Source organism: Hyla sarda, chromosome 1, assembly GCF_029499605.1.
Source record: "Hyla sarda isolate aHylSar1 chromosome 1, aHylSar1.hap1, whole genome shotgun sequence".
Classification (NCBI taxonomy): Eukaryota; Metazoa; Chordata; class Amphibia; order Anura; family Hylidae; genus Hyla; species Hyla sarda.
The window spans coordinates 207,712,853-207,735,649 of NC_079189.1; the positions used below are offsets into that span (position 1 = coordinate 207,712,853).

Below are 22,797 nucleotides of genomic sequence, written 5' to 3' on the forward strand. Positions count from 1 at the left end.
TGAGGACAAGCAGGGCTCTGTACACTGAGGACAAGCAGGGTTCCGTGCACTGAGGACAAACAGGGCTCTGTGCAATGAGGACATGCAGGGCTCCGTGCACTGTGGACAAGCAGGGCTGTGTGTACCGAGGACAAGCAGGGTTCCGTGCACTGAGGACAAGCAGGGCTCTGTGATGCCAGGGTGATGCAGGGCTCTGTACAGTGAGGACAAACAGGGCTCTGTACACTGAGGACAAGCAGGGCTCTGTGTACTGAGGACAAGCAGGGCTCTGAGCACTAAGGACAAGCAGGGTTCTGTACACTGAGGACAAGCAGGGCTCTGTGCAGTGAGGACAAGCAGGGTTCTGTACACTGAGGACAAGCAGGGCTCTGTGCAGTGAGGACAAGCAGGGTTCTGTACACTGAGGACAAGCAGGGCTCTGTGCAGTGAGGACAAGCAGGGTTCCGTGCACTGAGGACAAACAGGGCTCTGTGCAATGAGGACAAGCAGGGCTCCGTGCACTGTGGACAAGCAGGGCTGTGTGTACCGAGGACAAGCAGGGTTCCGTGCACTGAGGACAAGCAGGGCTCCGTGATGCCAGGGTGATGCAGGGCTCTGTACAGTGAGGACAAACAGGGCTCTGTACACTGAGGACAAGCAGGGCTCTGTGTACTGAGGACAAGCAGGGCTCTGAGCACTAAGGACAAGCAGGGTTCTGTACACTGAGGACAAGCAGGGCTCTGTGCAGTGAGGACAAGCAGGGCTCTGTACACTGAGGACAAGCAGCGCTCTGTGCAGTGAGGACAAGCAGGGCTCTGTGCAGTGAGGACAAGCCGGGCTCTGTGCACTGAGGACAAGCAGGGCTCTGTGCACTGAGGACAAGCAGGGCTCTATGCAGTGAGGACAAGCAGGGCTCTGTGCAGTGAGGACAAGCAGGGCTTTGTTCAGTGAGGACAAGCAGGGCTCTGTACACTGAGGGCAAGCAGTGCTTTGTGTAGTGAGGCCCTGCGACACTCTTCCAGCTGACACAGCAGGATGGTTGAGAAGCCAGGAGCCTGCACAGAGCCCTGCTTATCCTGTTCACACTTCCTGTATTTTACCCCAGCTGGGTAGTCACACAGACCAGGACAAGACAGCATTTTTGCACCCACAAATATACAATTTTGTAATCAATGTATATTACAAATATACATATAATGTTATTATCTACATTATATAAAAAGTTTTTGCAAATGACAGGTACACTTTAAAGGAAGCTTTTTTATTCATGACCTATCCTCAGGCCATCAATATCTGATCGGGGACATGCCGATACTTGACACACCCACGACCAGTTGTTTACCAGAGCCGCCACACCCATAGTATGCATTGAATGGAGCCAGAAGCTGACATCTTCATACACTGTGTAGTGGTCTGGCTGAGTTACTTCTTTTTCATTTCATTAGGAGCTAAGGTGTAGTAACCTTAACTACATTGCACCATAACAAAATTTGCCTTTGGATAAGTGTGCAAGGTCACCTTGCTCGCACCTGCCTTTTCAGCTTTGCCCATAAATTTTCAAAAGTATTGAGATCAGGGCTTTGTGATGGCCACTCCAAAACATTTTCCAAGAGTTTCAGGTTTTTACTAGTGGGAAAAGTTGTTTCAGACATGCAGGATTCCTCTCTATTTACTATTGGGAAAAGTCGGGAATATTTTCTGACCAGCTTTTTCTAGGTCGATATTTCCAGCCATTTACCCACAGGATTTTCTGTGAATTCCATAGTAAATCGGTCGGGTTGTAAAATCACGCCCCTTTTTGGGTGACCACACCCCTTTTGTGAAAGACCATGCCCCTTTTGGGTTTGTCGGATTTTTCAGGCACACACTGTCGCACACTGGCGCAGACATGTCTCAGACATGTCTCAGGCTAAATAACCAGACAAAAACTGGTCGGTTTCAGCCTAGTAAATGAGGACTATTGACTTTGTTATCCTTAAGCCACTTTGTAACCAGTTTGGCAGTATGCTTTGGGTCATTGTCCATTTGGAAGACCCATTTCAACCCAAGCTTTAACCCCTTAAGGACGCAGGGTTTTTGAGTTCTTGCATTTTCGTTTTTTCCTCCTTACCTTTTAAAAATCATAACCCTTTCAATTTTCCACCTAAAAATCCATATTATGGCTTATTTTTTGCGTCACCAATTCTACAGACATTAGTCATTTTACCCAAAAATCGACGGCAAAACGGGAAAAAAATCATTGTGCAACAAAATCGAAGAAAATACACCATTTTGTAACTTTTGGGGGCTTCCATTTCTACGCAGTGCATATTTCGGTAAAAATGACACCTTATCATTATTCTGTAGGTCCATATGGTTAAAATGATACCCTACTTATATAGGTTGGATATTGTCATACTTTATTTACACTGTTTTATTTTTTTAATGGGAAAAGGGGGGGTGATTCAAACTTTTATTAGGGAAGGGGTTAAATGATCTTTATTAACACTTTTTTTTTAACTTTTTTTTTGCAATGTTATAGCCCCCATAGGGGCCTATAACATTACATACACTGATCTTTTACACAGATCACTGGCGTGTATTAACATGCCTGTGATCAGTGTTATCAGCACTTGACTGCTCCTGCCTGAATCTCAGGCACGGAGCAGTCATTCGCCGATCGGACACTGAGGAGGCAGGTAGGGTCCATCCCGGTGTCCTGTAAGCTGGATGCCGCAATTTCACCGCAGCGGTCCCGAACAGCCCGACTGAGCAGCCGGGATAGTTTCACTTTCGCTTCAGATGTGGCGGTCAGCTTTGATCGCCGCATCTGAAGGGTTAATACAGGGCATCGCCGCGATCGGTGATGTCCTGTATTAGCCGCAGGTACCATCGTTTGTCGTTAAGGAGTTAAAGGGGTACTCCGGTGGAAAACTTTTTTTTTTAAATCAACTGCTGCCAGAAAGTTAAACAGATTTGTAAATTACTTCTATTAAAAAATCTTAATCCTTCCAGTACTTATTAGCTGCTGAATACTACAGAGGAAATTATTTTCTTTTTGGAACACAGAGCTCTCTGCTGAAATCACGAGCACAGTTCTCTCTGCTGACATCTCTGTCCATTTTAGGAACTGTACCCCTTTAAAACTAGTATTAAATTGTGTGATGGCTGGATGTTACTACACCATGGTAGGCTTATTGTGGGAAGATTTTGAAAATTATTTATTTATCATTTAGTGGTGAATGATCTTTAAAGCGATTGAAGAGAAGGAATCATAACCTATTGAACAGTTGTCTTTGCCCATGCAATGTATTGAAAGCCATATCTTTGGTCTTTAGGGTATTAAACAAATCAATTGCCATTGCTGCCAGATATACATCATCTTGGGTCTTTCTTTATATCTTTACAAGCTTCACTATTAATGTTTGTTCACAGAAACTACCATGTATAAGACAAATTAAACGTTATTTTGCTAAGTATGTCATAGCCCTTTATTGACATATTTTTTTCTGACAGTCTTGGAATCAAATTTTTTTTTTAGTTCTCACATCAACATCAATCTCAACAACTAACCAGCCTATTCTGTGCAAAATGTCACATTAGTATAATGTCATGATTCATAGCTATTGCTTTGTAACTTTAAAGGGGTACTCCGGGGAAGTTAAGAAAAATAAAAATGCCCCAAAGCCACTACAATACCTTTTATGTGTCCCCTGTAGTTATTCATGTGATTTTGGCATCTCCTGTGGCCCCTGTTGTCTCCTTAATACTTTTTTTTCCTTGTTTGCTGCACAGACTACAACTCCCAGAAGTCAGTGCAGCTCTGTGTAATGGCTGCCAACCAATTGCTTTCACTATCTGTGTGCATATTCACACTGCAGCTCACACACTGTGCAGGTCTTTTCATCCTTCCTCCAGCAATAAATCATGTTATGCTTTGCATGGCAGCAGTGAGTGATAAGATCTACAGCAATCTTCACTCAGCTTCTCTCACAGCACACATAGAGGATAGGGGAGGGGGAGGGAAGCTGTGGCTCTGAAGCCAGGAATCACGTGGTGCTCTATGTAAACCCCTCACTGACCTAGCCCCCACCCTTCTGTTAAGACACAGTAGTTGGCTGGATGACATTTTCCTCACACTTCCTGCAAGTGACATTCGAAAGAGGAAAACTGCTGTATATAGCTAATGAATGATATTTAGACAAATACATAGGTTGGTGAGATGGAAAGGATGGGCTATGGGTTTAGTTAGCTGGAGTATCCCTTTAAGATTGTTTATTTTTGAGGATTAGCATTGTCATCTATATCTTCAAAGTGAACCAGCAACCAAGGTGGTGACCTGCCTCAGACAGTAATTGGTCACCACTAGTGGTGCACAGAAATGAAAACTTTGGGCCTTAACTGAAAATTTGAGATGTACTTGGCCAAAAACAGCCCAAAATTACAACTCCTATCAAAGTTGTGATTTAAAATCTGTAGCTTTGTTGCTGGTTTAGAAGTACAACTTCCAGCATGTCCTTACTTCGGCTTTTAGGGCATGCTGGGAGTTATAGTTCTGTATCAGCTGCAGAGCCACAGATTATCTCTTCTCTATAGCACAACATGTCTGGGTGTAGTTCAGTGTTTTCCAAACGGTGTGTCTCCAGCTGCTGCAAAACTCCCAGCATGCTGGGACAGTCAAAAAGGCTGTCCACTTCTGCCACACATCTCATCCTATGTCCTCCACAGGCCTCCTCTTCCTCCGTCACATGTCTCATCCTTTATGGGCCTATTCTTCCTCTGCCACATATGTCATCCTCCTTCCTCTGCAGGCCTCCTCTCCTGCTACCACATTTCTTATTCTCCTTTCGCAGACCTCCTCTTCCACCACACACCACCTGTCTATCCTCTTGCCATGACCTGGTAGGCCGCAGCCCTTTTACTCACGGCCTCCAATTTTGTCCCCAATTGCTCTTTCAGCCCAAGGCCAAAAACATCCGGCCAGGATAATTACCAATGGACAAAATGTGGTTGCATACCTAGCCTCCACTGTGGTGCAGCAACTGCAGGTCTCTATGGAAAGAAAATATATTATGTTTATGGTTTTTACATCACCCCCAGCTCGGGAACTAATTTTCTCTGAATAATCTCTTTAACGGGAATTTGACATCAGTATCAACCACACTAAACTGTTGGTACAGGCTTGTAGTGTGGAAGACACTGCTGGTAATGGTCCTTACCTTTCTTCACTCTATAGCTCCTTTGGTCCGTAATCCCTTTTCTATGCTAATGGTAATGAGCCTGCTTGGTACATGCGTGGCGTTCCTAAGCCCCAAATGCAACCGGACATCGAGCCAGCTTCCCTCCCCAGACCGGCCCACCTTATGAAAATTCATATCCCTCCTTCTGTGTTCTGCGCATGTGACGCTTCCAGTATAATGCGGATGCTGCTTACACAGTCATAGAAGGTCGTGGCTGAGAAGCAGTGCCAGACGGTGCTTCCTGGTGTACCCTGAACGCGGAACATGCCTAGTAATTGACCAAGGGAGGCAGAAGTCAGAAGGAGAGATATGAATATCCATAAGGCAGGCTGGGCTGAGGAGAAAGCTGGATGTCACATTGCCCTTGGTGTCTTGAGAATGCCTTGCATGGCTCATTAGGCTGTAATGAAAAAAGGGGATTACAGATCAGAGGAGCCATGGAGCAAAGAAAAGTAAAGACCATTTCCATCAGTGTCACCCACACTACATGTCTGTACCAACAGGTTAGTGCAGTTGATACTGAGGACAGACTCATTTTACGGGCTCATGACCATGCCAGCATTACACCGCTGTTTGTACAAAGCTACAATAGGTCAACCCTAGATGACCCTGGGATCTTTACTCAATTTCATATGCAGATATAAGGAGTTTGTATTTTTTTTCAAATAAATGTTAGTTTATTGTGTTTTCTATTTTGTATTTTCTCCAATTGTGATATTATTATGGTAGTAGTATGCCATTTTTCAGACACTGCATATGAATGTCCATCTGGCCAAACACACACATGTTCCAAATGCTTCTTCTCTTCATGCCCATCAACCCTGATGGATTCATGGAAAATTTCAAGCTATGGATTTTCTGTTTCAAACACAGCAGCTAGCAGGTAGGGTCATATGATAGTATGACATAGCCATGTTTCCCTCATCTGACCTAGATGCAATGATTAAGTTCTCCAGAACAGCAGTGAAACAAGCAAGGTGAAAAGCCCCTGCTGATAACCCACATGTATACAGTCCCTCTTCACATTAGGAAGTAATGGTGCAGATAAAAATTACTCAGAGGATCTAACTTATATCCCAATGAATAATGGAATGGAATAGTATGATGCCATATTTTACACTATATAAATTATTTGCCTAAATGTAGGCCACTGCATCCCCTTGAGAGTTCACATACTTCCAGTAAAACTATTACATTTAGAAAGATCACTGTATTCAGCTAGTTTCAATACAAAGCAGAACAGTATATACAGTATTGCATATCCATAGAGGTGCAAGGACACAGCCCTTGTAAGAAAATGAGTGCCCTATTTTAAAAGTAGTTTTCAATTAGATATTTAGTTCTGCCAATTTACTAACCTTAAAGGGGTACTCCGCCCCTAGACATTTTATCCCCTATCCAAAGGATAGGGGATATTATGTCTAATCGGGGTGTTCCCGCCGTTGAGGACCCTCGCGATCTTGGCTCCATGCCGGATGACTTGCGACGGCTGTCACGCCCCCTACTTTAGACTTGCATTGAGGGGGCGTGCCCATAATGTCTCGAATGGAGCATGGCCGTGATGTCATGAGCCTCCGGCGCAGCCCCCGACACTCAAGATGAACGCCAGGTGCAGCAGGGAGATGGCGGGGTCCCCAGTGGCGGGACCCCCGCGATCAGACATCTTGTCCCTATACTTTGCTAGATATTATTATAAAATAATTTATAGCTCCCTGTGTATGCCTTGTACTAATCTGTTTTAGCTAATGTGGCATGCATGAGTTTTTAACCATATTGATTTGTATTTGTCTACTTAAATTATTTTCTAATACTTCCTACATTTCCCATAAAGCTTCTGGGTTTGCAGAGAGGGTGAGAGAGGTGGAGTCTCATTTCTGCAGATTATCTTGTGATCTAATTACCTATCTAGACACCAGCAAACTAAACTGCTGAGACTCATAAGTGGTTTGATGTCAGTTCACATCATGTGCAGTTTTGATGAAATATTTCCAAGAAGAAATTGATCTAAATACTCACAATCCACATACTATTTAAAGTCCAGTACCAAACTCCTCACTCCCCTCCGATTCAACCCACAGATCTCAAACAGTTATGACACTGCAACAGTTACCCCATGGATTTCATCCAAAATCTTCCATTTACCCGATATAACAGATCCATACAAGAGGACACTCTTCCCCTTCCAAACACTCAGAGACAAATATCACCTCTCTAGTGATGCCTTTCAGCTTTGTCAAGCAATTAAACATCACGTGAACACGACCTCTGACGACTACCCTTTTCCACCTCCTACGCCATTTGAAAATCTATGTAGGGGCTCCAACTCAACCAAGGGCCTCTTTTCTAACATTTATAATATATTGTCCCCGGAAGGGGGCATTGACAATCATAGGCACACATACATGGACAAATGGGACTCTTAACTCGGTCACCCCTTGTCCACTTCTCAATGACAGAGCATCTGGAAAGCTGCAGCAAACTCATCCTCCTGCATCTCCCACCGGGAGAACCAATACAAAATTTTAATGATGTGGTACCAAACTCCAGAAAACTACATCATCTCTTTCCACAAGTGTCCCCTTTGTGTTGCAGATGTCAGGCTGGTACTGGCTCTAGACATGTGCAATTCGTTTCTGCACGAATGTCTAATTTACCGAATTTTACAGATTTTGGGCATTCGGACCGATCCGAATGCACAAAAACATATTTTGAACATTCACTATGCTTAAAAACAGTATTTGTCTACAACACCAGCAGTTGTGTACTTTTGGCTGGCCTTTCACAGTATCTAGGCCCTTAGGACTATAGCCACGATAATACGAATAGCAAAATAATGAATGCAATCGTTAATTACCGAATGCATGCGGTAAATAACGAATGCATTCATTATCCGTAAACGAAAGTAAAGAATTCATTCAAATTTTTTTATTGGTCCTTGCGCTATCACTGTTGCGCTACACACTCTTTCTGTTACTGTTACCAGGGTGCCTCCAGCTACAACACCCACCCAGCATGCCGTACAGCCAAAGGCTGTCTGGGCATGCTGGAAGTTGCAGTTTTGCAACAGCTTGAGGCACACTTTGGCAAACATGCGCAAAGCTTTTTAATTCATTTTCAAATTCCACTCGCTTTTTTCAGAAATGGGTTAGTAGGTCAATGCATAGTAATTGCCGTCGGAACATTTTTCATTCATAAAACCGCAGGCTTAATTGGATGATTGCCGTTAAGAACGTTGGGACCCCAAACATTCTAAACGGCAATTATCCAATTAAGTCTGCGGTTTTATGAATGAAAAATGTTCCGACGGCAATTGCTATGCATGTCATTGACCTACTAACCCATTTCTGAAAAAAGAGAGCGGAATTTGAAAATAAATTTAAAAAAAAAAGCTTTGCGCGTGTTTGCCAAAGTGTGCCTCCAGCTGTTGCAAAACTGCAACTCCCAGCATGCCCAGACAGCCTTTGGCTGTCAGGGCATGCTGGGTGGGTGTTGTAGTTTTGCAACAGCTGGAGGCACCCTGGTAACAGTAACAGTGTTAGCGCAAGTGACATGACATGTTATACATAAATCACCCGACAATCAAACACATCGATCAAACACATCAATCATTCATACAGCATTCATTCATTCATTCATTAATTTACTCATTCATTCAACATTACATTATGTATTAATAATAAATCACATAAAATTATATTATCTTACCTGTCTTCCAATGTTCCGACCTCTATGGCTGCCCTCTTTTCCTGCACACACACGCTCCCGATAATGGTCCCCTGCTTAAAAAAGATTTACCCGAATTTACCCGAATGTACCCGAATACCAAATGCTGAATGTATCTGAAAAATCAAAACCGAAAATATTACCGAACCGAAAATTTTATCCAAAACGAAAAAACGAAACGAAAATGTTTCTTGTGCACAAGTCTAACTGGCTCCCTCCAACATATTTTTTGGGACTGCCCCACATTGAGACACTTTTGGTTGGGTTGTAGGCGTTTGTCCTCCCTTGCATACATACCTTCTAAACCTTCCCCCTCCCGGAATGTCCTCCACTTCATTCAAACTACTCTTACACATCCTAACGGCTTCCAAATGTCTCATAGCCTGCTGATGGAAGCGTTCTGATACCCCACCTATCCAGGCTTTACTAGAAAAAATCAGGGAAGTACGCAGGATGGAACGCCTAGCAACTTTCATGGAGAATAGTTTTTTTTTTCTTTTCAGAAGATTTAGAGACTTTGGGAGGAGTACGAAGATTCTATAACTATTCATTGACTGATTATGACCATGCGAGACCCTGATCTTTTCTTTCTTCTTCTTATATTCTTCCACCCTCAGATATTCCAACCGGATTCATTACGGCTTTTTCTTTCCTCACTTTTCAGTGAGCTCATATCCTTTATCTGAATTTCTGTACTTCTCTATAACCTCTTTCTTTTCTTTATTTCTTATTCTTATGTACAATGCCATTTTATTAAGTACTTGTGTACTGTATTCATGCGATCCTAACTAGATCTATTGTACATCCCTCTTTATTTTTTCTGTATGTTAAAATGAAAAAACTCTTTTAAATAAAGTTATAAAAAAAAATTGATCTGACCTATAATCACAAACAATGGCTTGGTCAACTTTGGTCATGTTTTTGTTGGGATTTTTGGAATTGTTTACTGTGATATGTGCAATTGTAGTAAAATAGCAATATTCTGCAGTGATTTCTGGAGAATCACAGCAAAAACGCAATAAGTCCGGCACTACAGTGGCTGGCCATGCACTGCCCTTTGGTGCACATTTTCTGCTGCAGATTTCAGTGTGAAAAAAATCGGTGCATAATCCTCAGTGTATTCTCTATGTGTGAACATACCATAATAGAAAGTTATTGTCATACATAAGAGTTGCAACTCTGTTAACCTTAAAACTTTCTATGGGCCTGTTAGCTCGAATTATATTTACTGCCTGAATCTTCTGTAAGTACATGACATTCAACTAACCCTTCAGTGAATGGAATGTGAAGCCTGCAAATGAACAGCATATAGCACTCATTTTCAATGGATTTTGGGCTTCCCCAGTCTAATAATACCAGCCCAGTGCAACCCCAATACCCGACTATCAATGTATAGCCAGGTACTGGACCATCCCCTTTGCAGGACCCCGGCTGCGGTGGGTATTGGGGTAATAATGGGGGGGGGGGTAATGTTAGCCTATTTAGTAGTTAACACTAAGTCCTGTCTTAGTGTGATGGATGCTGTCAGACAGCAGCCATTGATAAGGAATTAGTAATGAAGTAAAAAAAGAAAAAGAAAAACATACTTTATTGATATAAAAAAAAAAAACTTACACCCCTCTGCCGGACATTGATGTATCCCAAAAAAATCAACGTAGTCCCATAAGCGGATCTGCAAAAAAACTAAGAAAGAGAAAAACACATCAGTAAACAATAAAACAGTACATTTATCATACTTACCTGTGGTGGTCCAGCTCCTTACGGATGTAAACAAGCCCATGATGATCATTTCCTTGTTTACATCATGTGATAGGGGTTACTAGAGCTCATTTTAAAATAACTATAGTAACCTCCAGGCTCCCTGCATCTGCAGAAGTTCTCATCTTTCCTGTCATTGGAAACTTCTCTTTTCTGATCCCAGGAAAGATGGGTACTCACTCTGCCTGACAGTAGATTGCACAGGCAGGCTACAAGCAGAAAGTTGTAGCCAACCATGTACTGCCAGGGTTTACAAGTCATCTATTGCCAGCAACAGACGACGCTCTCTGCCCTGGAGCCAGAAAGATGGGTAATGCATATCAATAGCAAATGCAACAATGAAGGTTGCAGTCTTAAAGGGGTATGTCACGGCCACGCCCCCTAATGATGTCACACCACGCCCCTCCCATAGACATGAATGGAAGGGTGTGGCGTGACATCACAAGAGGGTGTGGCGGTGACATCACGTCCCCATCTTGGAGGCAGCGAGCCGGTACAGAATGCCAGGGGCTGCACCGAGATCATGGTGGACCCCTGCGATCATACATATTATCCCCTATCCTTTGAATAGGGGATAAGATGTGTAAAGCCGGAATACCCCTTTAAACTTTTTGAAATCTTTTGTTTTAAATGCAAGGTAGCAACTAACATGGAAAAATAGTTTTCTAGATTTCAAAGCTGTGCAAAGTCTTAGCAGGGGTTGTCTAGCCATTTTATTTGGTTTATACTTACTGGTCTCTCTTAACATTGACATGTGATGACAGAAACCAGCAGAAATTGGTGAATGGCCAAAGGGGTAAAAAGGTTTCTATACAGGAACTATAAGGAATTGGTCGGGTGAGTATAACTTACATAAACTTATCAACTTACATTTATTTTTTTTCACCATTTTGAAAAAAAGGATACATAACGCCTGTTTAGTAGTTCAGAATGGAAAATCACACCTAAGGGAAATTATTCCTCAGACCATACAATGCATCGGAAAGTTTTAGGCCTCGTGTATTTTTTTTCTTCACATTTTGTTATGTTTCCCCCATCATTTTCCACTCAATACCCCAAAAGGATGCAGAATTCTCGAAATTTTAGCAGATATATTAAAAGTAAGTATTTAGACCCTTTGCTATAACACTTGCTCTGGCTCCTCCCATTTCTCTGGATCATCTATGTTTCTATACCTTAATTGCAGTCACCTGTGGTAAATCCAGCTTATTGGACAGGATTTGGAAAGAAACACCCCTGTCTATATAAGGTCTCACAGCTGACAATGCATATGAGTTCAAAACCCAAGCCATAAGAGGGAGAAACCTACCTGCAGAGCTCAGGATTGTGTAGAGGCACAGGACCTATAGAAGGGTACATAGAAAATGTCTGCTGTGCTGAAAATTTCCAAGAACAAAGTGGCCTTCATAATTCTTCAGTGGAGGAAATTTGGAATAACCAGGAACCTAGAGACAAATTCACCAGGGAGAAGGACCTTGGTAAGAGAGGTCTGGACGAGCTCTAAACATCCTGTATGCAGATCGGAGAAACGAGTCATAAAAAATCATCTCCTTAGTGAAAAACAAATGAAAGCCCACCTAGAGTTTGCCACAAAAAAGACATCTAAAGGATTCTTAGACTGTGAGAAACAACATTCCCTGTTCTGATGAAGCCAAGACTATACTTTTGGCCTCAATTTTGAGCATCATGTCTGGAGCCAACCAGGCAATGCTTATGAGCTGCCCAATAACATCCCTACCAATACCATCTCAGCTGTGGGGGTGTTTTTCAGCAGCTGGGACAGTGAGACTGGATTATGCAGGGAGCTACATCACAAAAAAGGAGTGAATAGTAATAAAGGGAAGGGTTAGACGGGATGGGAGATCGTAGCAGCGTGATCGTCACTAAAAGAGTAATGGGAGCGCCTCTGTTGCTAGTTTTTCCTAATAAGCATATTTTTACTTTTGTTCATAACTCTGCCATTGGTCCACTGATTCTGGTGAGTGATACCTTGTTTGAAAGAGGGTCACCCATACTATAAGCCTATATGCATTCCTCTTGTCAGTTTTCCTTTAAAGAGGTAGTCCAGTTCAGAAAGTTTTTGTGTCGTCATCCCTGGGCAGACAGAATATAAAACAATCAACCTGGCTCACCTGCGGCCACTGCCTCGGTGCCCCGGTATCAGTTTTTCCCTCCTCTGGTGCCATCTTCTTCCAGGTTGCCGGTGGTCAACGCATCACACTGCAGTCTGTCGTCGGCCGCAGCAATGTCACACCTGGGCCAGCGATAAGCTGAGCGGCAGTCTGATGCATTGTCTTTGGGATATAGACATACAGTATGAATACTGCCAACATTGCTGTAGAGATTAAAGGGGTGGGGAGGTCAGCCTGTCAGTGCTCAGACCATACGTGGCATACTGCATTAAATTGGTCTGCATGGCTGTTGTCCCAGAAGGAAGCGCATGACTAAGAGGGTTTGGCCTTAAATGTACCATGCGGCAGGAGGGAGCACAGGTCGCTATCCATCTGACTTGATTAAGATCAGACATCTTTTTGTATGAAGTTTTGTTGGAATATTCTGTGAAGTAATGAAGCTGAAAATAAAAGTAAAAGAATTTGAGAAAGCATCTGAGTCTGTGAGTAACTTCACTGAATGATCTTAGTATACATCTAACCGAAGCCATGCTGTGCAGGGACCTTCTATATAAGTCCCAGAAGGAAGCCTCTTCCTAAAGATGATGCAAAAGAAATCTTGCAAACAGCTTGCTGAATTCAAGCAGACTAAGGGCATGGCTCACTGGAACCATGTCCTGTGGTCCGAGGAGATGAGATTAACTTCAGTTTGCTTGATTCAGATGGTGTCAAGCTTGTATGGCAGCAACCAGGTGAAAAGTTAAAAGACAAGTGTGCCTTGCCTACAGTCGGGCATGGTGATGGGAGTGTCATGGTCTGGGCCTGCATGAGTGCCATTGGCACTGGAGAGCTATAGTTCATTGGGACCCATCAATGCCAACATGCACTGTGACATCCTGAAGTACAGCATTATCCCCTCCTTTGGGAGACTGGGCCACAGGGCAGTATTCTAACATGATAACCTCAAGACGCCTTTAACCCTATTAAGCATTTGTGTGGCATCCTGAAACGGAAAGTGAGGGGAGTGCAGGTGTGATGTCATCTGGGAATAATGGAAGAGGACAGGCAACTTGTGACGCTCTGGTAAACTCCATGCCTAAGAGGCTTAAGGTAGTGCTGGAGAATGATGGTGGTCACACAAAATATTGACATTTTGGGCCTAAGTGGGACATTTCCACTTAGGGGTGTATTTACATTTTTTGCCAAGGTTGAGACATTAATGGTTATGTGTTGAGGTATTTTGAGGGGACACAACAATAAACAATGTCTTTCCTCTGTCTTTCCTTTCCTCCAACAGACTACAAATATTTACGGAACATCGTAAATATCCCCATTGCCATTTGCTTATTATGCACATACATTAATTGTTAGATTAGGTAAATATGCCACATATACCAAATATTCAATCTGTAAAGCAATATTAAGCCTTGCAAGAGGTTTTACTGCCTGGCACAGGATTTATCATCTTACACAGCAGTTAATCCTATACTGTACATCATCTGTCAGACCTAAATCAAGCTTTATTGCAGTACAATCAATGGAAAAGAGGAAGATATAGAAACAGCAAAACTCAGTAAATACATTATTTCAAATACATGTTTTATGTTTCAGTAAGTAAGTAAGTAAACATAAGTATATGTTTATTATATTTTATTTTTTAAATAAAAAAAGCATAATATTTAACTATACAGTTAGGTGCTCCAACTAAATACTAAGTAAGGGTGTATTCACACATACAGTATCCTGTGTATATTTGATGAACAGGATTTGAGGCACAGGATTTGAAACTTCATCTTTTTTAACAAAATTAGCTTTTTAACATTAACAATTCTGTTTTTACTTTATCATTATGAGGTATTTAGTGCAGGTTTTCTTATTTTAGCAGAAGGAATGATGTGACGTTCCCTTGTGAGGGTCTCCTTTGTATTGAGGTTCCCCATGTGGTCTTCAGACCAATCTCTGGCTATCATTGTGTCAGAGACAAAAGCAGCACTCCATTCCATCTGTCTTGCTCTGCACCATGATAGTCTTTGAGAGCGGTGGCGTGGGGTCAATGAAACACCTGTAGCTGGTTGTCTGACTGGTACCCCAATGTCGAGGAAGCGCCTTATGATGCTTTGTCTAGACAATGTTTGATGCCCTTGGCTTGACGTGAGACACCCAATTTTTCTCGCAATACAAAAGGGATTGATATGCCACATTTTTCTAATTAGACCATTTGTGCACCTCTTTCTGTTATTCTACTTCGTTGTTGGTCTCCCAACCACTGGGGTACACAATTTAAAGAGGTGCTGACATCTTAGCCTATAATAAACCAAGGCCTGTCCCACTCAGTGTGGGATATGTTGCAATAACAGGCATATCAACGAACAGGAGGCATCGCACAATCATATAGTACTGACTTGATCTAATTTATTATGTGGCAAAAAAAAATTATATACAATTTATGTGGCAATTTTTTTTATATACCATTAAAGCCCCTCCCACATGCCACAGATTGGATCTTAGCAACACCTAGTACTTCCTCAAGCTGCATAACATTCTGGCTTGTCCTACTAGGTGTTGCAAGTTAAGTGACCGGGGGTTTTTCCGTTTTTGCATTTTTGTTTTTTGCTCCTTGCCTTTAAAAAATCATAACTCTTTCAATTTTGCACCTAAAAATCCATATGATTGCTTATTGTTTGTGCCACCAATTCTACTTTGTAATGACGTTAGTCACTTTGCCCAAAAATCTACGGTGAAACAGAAAAAAAAATCATTGTGAGACAAAATTGAAAAAAAAACGCAGTTTTGTAACTTTTGGGGGCTTCCGTTTCTACATAGTACATTTTTCGGTAAAAATGACACCTTATCGTTATTCTGTAGGTCCATACGATTAAAATGATACCCTACTTACATAGGTTTGATTTTGTCGTACTTCTGGAAAAAATCATAAATTCATGCAGGAAAATTAATACGTTTAAAATTGTCATCTTCTGACCCCTATAACTTTTTTATTTTTCCACATATGGGGCGGAATGAGGGCTCATTTTTTGCGCCGTGATCTGAAGTTTTTAACGGTACCATTTTTGCATTGATAGGACTTATTGATCGCTTTTTATTCATTTTTTCATTATATAAAAAGTGACCAAAAATGCACTATTTTGTGCGCGTACGCCATTGACCGTGCGGTTTAATTAACAATATATTTTTATAATTCGGACATTTCCGCACGCGGTGATACCATATATGTTTATTTATATTTTTATTTACACTGGTTTTTTTTTATGGGAAAATGGGGGTGATACAAACTTTTAATAGGAGAGGTGTTAAATGATCTTTATTCCCTTTTTTTCTCATTTTTCTCATTTTTCTGCAGTGTTATAGCTCCCATAGGGACCTATAACACTGCACACACTGATCTTTTACATTGATCACTGGTTTCTCATAGGAAACCAGTGATCGATGATTCTGCCGCTTGACTGCTCATGCCTGGATCTCAGGCACTGAGCAGTTATTCGGCGATCGGACAGCGAGGAGACAGGTAGGGACCCTCCAGCTGTCCTGTAAGCTGTTCGGGATGCCGCGATTTTACCGAACAGCTCCCTGAGCTAACCGGCATGGTTTCACTTTCACTTTAGATGCGGCGTTCAACTTTGAACGCCTCGTCTAAAGGGTTAATAGCGCGCGCCACCACGATCAATGCTGCGCGCTATTAGCCACGGGTCCCGGCCGGGCCCGACCCGCTATGATGCGTGGCCACGCCGTGGCCCCGCGTTATAGATCGGGAGCGGACACATGACGTTCCAGTACGTCATGTGTCATTAAGGGGTTAAGGAGTGCAGGTTCTAATAGTGTATCGGATCTTTCCTGGAAACCTATGTAAGGATTAACTGAATTTTTTTTGCAATCCTTGCTATAGGCACAGGAAGTATTTAGTAAACCAAGAGAGAAAAATAACACATTTTAACTCTTCAACAGGATATGGAAGAACGTATAACCAAAGCAGAAATGTCATGAATCAACATAAGTTTACAGCATTTCATGTTAAGGAAGGATTGCAAGCATGAGGAGCCCAAGAGGCCCATTCTAAAAAATGTGGATTAATGTCCATCAGTTTTGCAACAAATAGCATGACATATTTACAAATTGTATACCTTTGCCAGTGTCTTCCTGTCATTAGCTTTTGTCCCTCGTAGCATGTGGGATCCATAACATGTACAGCTCTACAAAATTGTGCTGGCCATCAAAAGGAGCAGTCAATACCAGGCCGTACATAGTGACTTTTTAACTAGAGCTATTCAACTTTACACAGGTCTATTTCAGACTGCAAATGGGAATGTACAACCTTGCCCCCCCCTCCCCCTTACAGTCATAAAAGGTATTGTCTTTTTAAATATGGTAAGGTACATCTCTTCTTAAATATATCACATATGTCACCCTTGTCCGCTGCAGCTCCGCTTCTTTTCCTTCTGGTCTCCAATGCTTCTTTCTTTTTCCTGCTTCCAAGATCAGCATCCTGGAAGTCCTGTCTCGGCCAGTGATTTGCTGAGCCTTAACACCCCACAGTTGTTTGATGAACTTTCGTTAAAGTTGGATGTGAAAATGAAAAATGAAAATTTTTTCACTAAAATGTTGGTGTTATCCCATATTTTTCACTTTCACAAAGGGTAATAGGAAAAAAAAATTGTAACCATATTTCTTCTGAGTATATAAATACCCCATATCTGGATGTAAAGTGCTCTGAGGGCGAACTACAATGCTCAGAAGAGAAGGAGCGCCATTGGGGTTTTGGAGAGAGAATGTGGCCCCCATTTTGGAAACTACACCCCTCACGGAATGTAACTAGGGGTGCAATGAACAGTAGTCTATAAAAATGAAAAATTTAATTATTCATTTGCACAGCCCACTGTACCAAAGATCTGTCATACGCCAGTGGGGTGTAAATGCTCACTGTACCCCTTACTAAATTATGTGAGGGGTTTAGTTTCCAAATTGGGGTCGCATGTGGGGGGGGGGTCCACTGTTCTGGCACCATGGGGGCTTTGTAAAGAACATAGCCCCCGACTTCCATTTCAATCAAATTCTTTCTCCAAAAGCCCAATGGTGCTCCTTCTCTTCTGAGCATTGTAGTTTGCCCTTAGAGCAATTTACATCCACATATGGGGTATTTCCATACTCATAAGAAACGGGGTTCAAATTTTGGGAGGCTTTTTCTCCTATTTCCCATTGTGAAAATTAAAAATTTGGAGTAACACCAGCATTTTAGTGAAAAAAATCAGATTTTTCTTTTTCATGTCCAACTTTAGCGGAAATTTGTGGGTTGTTAAGGCTCACTGTACCCCTTGTTATGTTCCTTGAGGGGTATTGTTTCCCAAAAAGTGTGCTATGTGGGGCTTCTTTTGCTGTTCTGGCACCATAGGGGCTTCCTAAATGTGACATGCCCCCCAAAAACCATTTTAGCAAAATTTGCTTTTCAAAAGCCAAATGTGGCTCCTTCTCTTCTGAGCATTGTAGTTCACCAGCAGAGCACTTGACGTCCACACATGTGATATTTCTATACTCAGAACAGAGGAGGTTAAAACTTTTGTGGGGCATTTTCTCCTATTACCCCTTGTAAAAATGTAAAATGTGGTGGAAAACCAGCATTATAGTGAAGAAAAAAAAGTTAATTTACACATCCAACTTTAACGAAAATAATCAAACACCTGTGGGGTGTTAAGGCTCACTGTACCCCTTGTTGCGTTCCTTGAGGGGTGTAGTATGCCATGTGGTGTGGGCTGTTCTGGCACCATAGAGGCTTCCTAAATGTGACATGACCCCTAAAACAATTTCAGAAAAACTCACTCTCCAAAATCCCATTTTGGCTCCTTCCCTTCTGAGCCCTCTACTGCGCCCTCTGAACACTTTACATACACATATGAGGTATTTCCTTACTCAAAAGAAATTGGGTTACAAATTTTGGGGGGATTTTTCTCCTTTAAGCCCTTCTAAAATTGAAAAACTGGGAACATGCAAGTGTAAAAAATTAAGATTTAGAATTTTCTCCTTCACTTTGCTGATATTCCTGTGAAACACCTAAAGGGTTAACACACTTACTGAATGTCATTTTGAATACTTTCAGGGTGCAGTTATTATAATTCTGTCATTTGTGGGGTATTTCTAATATGAAGGCCCTACAAATCCACTTCAAAACTGATCTGGTCCCTGAAAAATTCAGATTTTGAAAATTTTGTGAAAAATTCGAAAATTGCTGCTGAACTCTGAAGCCCTCTAAGGTCTTCTAAAAGTAAAATCATGTCAACTTTATGATGCAAACATAAAGTATACATATTGTATATGTGAATTAATATATCATTTATTTGGTATGTCTATTTTCCTTACAAGCAGAGAGCTTCAAATTTAGAAAAATGCTAAATTTTTTCATGGAATTTTGGAATTTTTCACCAAGAAATGATGCAAGTATCGGCGAAAATTTATCACTATGTTAAAATAGAATATGTCACAAAAAAAACTGACTCGGAATCAAATTCAGAAGTAAAAGCATCCCAGAGTTACCGTTTTAATGCTTAAAGTGACAGTGGTCAGATGTGCAAAAAATGCTCTGGTCCTTAAGGTGAAAATTAGTTTGGTCCTTAAGGGGTTAAGAGGTTATCTAGGAAGCAAATCTGCAGCAGATCTGCAGCAGAAAATATGCATGTGTGACTAGCCCTAAATTTGGATAAAAATAGCAGCACATTCCATCCATATTTTGATACTGTCACGTTAACAAGGTCACACAGCTGCTTCAAGAACATACACATGTATATATGTGTGTGTGCGTGTCATGGAAACATATTTGATGACAGAAGGCTGTTCACTGATTTTCACAATGATTTATATGGGCCAGGGGATTATATGTGATGAGCATTAGAGTCATGCTAAGTAAAAGATTAAAAGTGGTGGGGATAACCTCCACAGCTCAACATGTCTATGTATGGTTGCAACTTAATAAAAAAAATTAAAAAAATTGTTTTTCATAACTTGAAAATCCTATTCATTTTAGTATACACATTTTTTTGCAAATCCATATAACAGCCAAAGTAATGAGAACAATGCAACAGGTACTGCTCTATCCCCGTAACCCGGCTTCCGTGCTGCAGACCGGCAGGGTGGCGTTCCCTTCCACGTGCAATAGTAGAAAAACGGAAGATGTCCAGCACCAGGAAGGCAGGTAAAAACTTGTTTATTGAGGTACAAAAAGTAACAAACAGCATATCAAGGAGCGTAGAGCCTACGCGTTTCAGGCTGAAGAGCCCTTAGTCATGGCATAAAAACTTTACAGCACTGTGTTCTTTTATAGTAAAATGCATTAGAATCACATGATCTGAGCAGCAAAGTAGTGGATCATCTAAAAAATGCGGCATGGAGTTAATCACAAACCAATAAGATTGTTATACATCTATAGAGATGGCGTACAATACACAGGTATATAGGGCAACCACAAGATTCAATTGCACTGGTACTTATATTATCATGAGCAATATTGAAATCTGGCTAAATAGATGGACCGTATTTACTAATTACTTCTGTTATTAGAACGTTAGTATAAGGTCTTGTCTCAAATTTAACCCTTGTGGTTCTCTCGTGCCTAGCATGAATATCCAGAATGATTCCCTATTGAGAACCATTCTTCTTAAGTCCCCACCCCGTCTCGGTTTCCTAACCTTTTCTATGCCCATGATTTGTAATGTATTCATGTTGCCTCCATGAACATCCCTGAAATGCCTGGACAACGCAGAAATATTACTATTAAAAGACAAAGTATTCTTTGCATCAGATATGTGCCTGCGTATCCTAGTTTTCAGGGAGTTCATGGTACAACCAACATACTGGCATTGGCATGATGTGCAGGACGCTAGATAAACTACATTTTTTGTATTACAATTTACATAATCCCTCAAAACAAAAGTTTTGGTATTTGAATATGATTTAAATTCCTTATTGACCTGCATGTAACTGCAAGTGATGCAGACATTGTGCCCACACTTCCAGTTACCCGCATGAAGCAACCAATTCGTACCAGTATGTTTGTTGTCAGTACTACTAAACATACTGGGTGATAGGATAGATCCCAAAGAGGGACCTCTTTTGGACACCATCTTAAAGTTGTCCTGTAAAAGATTATACAAAACAGTGTCTTGATGCAATATAGGTAAATTCTTTTCAATGATATTCCTAATTTTATGAAATTGTTTGCTGTACTGTGTGATGAAGAAAGGGGGATGAGCCCTATCCTGTCTCGTTGTAAAATCCTTATCTTTGGTACCATGTGCAATGAGATCCCGTCTATCTAGTTTGGCCGCTCTATTTCTTGCCTTATTGAGTGTCTCCGGGTGATATCCTCTTTCCCGTAGTCTGTTAAAGAGTAGGTCCGATTCATGTATAAATGTTTCTTGTTTGCTACAATTGCGTCTTAATCTGCACCATTCCCCATAGGGGATGTTGCGGAGAACATGTTGGGGATGGCATGATGTGGCTTGTAGTATAGAATTCCCTGTATTCTCCTTTCTATAGGGGGCCGCCACAATCCTATTATTATCCACAGAGAAACATACATCCAAGAAGGGTATGCTTTCCTGTGAAAAATTGTAGGTGAAGGAAAGGTTCAGTTTGTTATCATTAATGTATTGTACAAACTCTTTAAACTCCAATTCCGAGCCTTCCCACACGACACGTCCCCCTCATCCCCCTTTCTTCATCACACAGTACAGCAAACAATTTCATAAAATTAGGAATATCATTGAAAAGAATTTACCTATATTGCATCAAGACACTGTTTTGTATAATCTTTTACAGGACAACTTTAAGATGGTGTCCAAAAGAGGTCCCTCTTTGGGATCTATCCTATCACCCAGTATGTTTAGTAGTACTGACAACAAACATACTGGTACGAATTGGTTGCTTCATGCGGGTAACTGGAAGTGTGGGCACAATGTCTGCATCACTTGCAGTTACATGCAGGTCAATAAGGAATTTAAATCATATTCAAATACCAAAACTTTTGTTTTGAGGGATTATGTAAATTGTAATACAAAAAATGTAGTTTATCTAGCGTCCTGCACATCATGCCAATGCCAGTATGTTGGTTGTACCATGAACTCCCTGAAAACTAGGATACGCAGGCACATATCTGATGCAAAGAATACTTTGTCTTTTAATAGTAATATTTCTGCGTTGTCCAGGCATTTCAGGGATGTTCATGGAGGCAACATGAATACATTACAAATCATGGGCATAGAAAAGGTTAGGAAACCGAGACGGGGTGGGGACTTAAGAAGAATGGTTCTCAATAGGGAATCATTCTGGATATTCATGCTAGGCACGAGAGAACCACAAGGGTTAAATTTGAGACAAGACCTTATACTAACGTTCTAATAACAGAAGTAATTAGTAAATACGGTCCATCTATTTAGCCAGATTTCAATATTGCTCATGATAATATAAGTACCAGTGCAATTGAATCTTGTGGTTGCCCTATATACCTGTGTATTGTACGCCATCTCTATAGATGTATAACAATCTTATTGGTTTGTGATTAACTCCATGCCGCATTTTTTAGATGATCCACTACTTTGCTGCTCAGATCATGTGATTCTAATGCATTTTACTATAAAAGAACACAGTGCTGTAAAGTTTTTATGCCATGACTAAGGGCTCTTCAGCCTGAAACGCGTAGGCTCTACGCTCCTTGATATGCTGTTTGTTACTTTTTGTACCTCAATAAACAAGTTTTTACCTGCCTTCCTGGTGCTGGACATCTTCCGTTTTTCTGCCAAAGTAATGAGTTGTATTTGTTCCAAACTTTAGGACTTGCTAAGCAGAGTTTGGGAAACACTAAGTAGCCAGGCATATTCTATCTAAGAGCCGAGGAATGTGCTCTCGAATCACCCAAAGTGCAAGAAAAAGTGCAAACGTGTTACACTAAAAAAAAACGTGCACAGAGGATGCGGTCTATCGCAATCCCTTTTCCGATAGGAGAGAGGCCC

General features: G+C 41.4%; 1 protein-coding gene across 1 annotated transcript in view; it reads left to right on the forward strand.

Annotated features, from left to right (window-relative positions):
- GPRIN3 (GPRIN family member 3) overlaps positions 1-22,797 on the forward strand; it is a 114,039-nt gene that overhangs the window by 57,300 nt on the left and 33,942 nt on the right. The gene's annotated exons all lie outside the window — the stretch shown is intronic.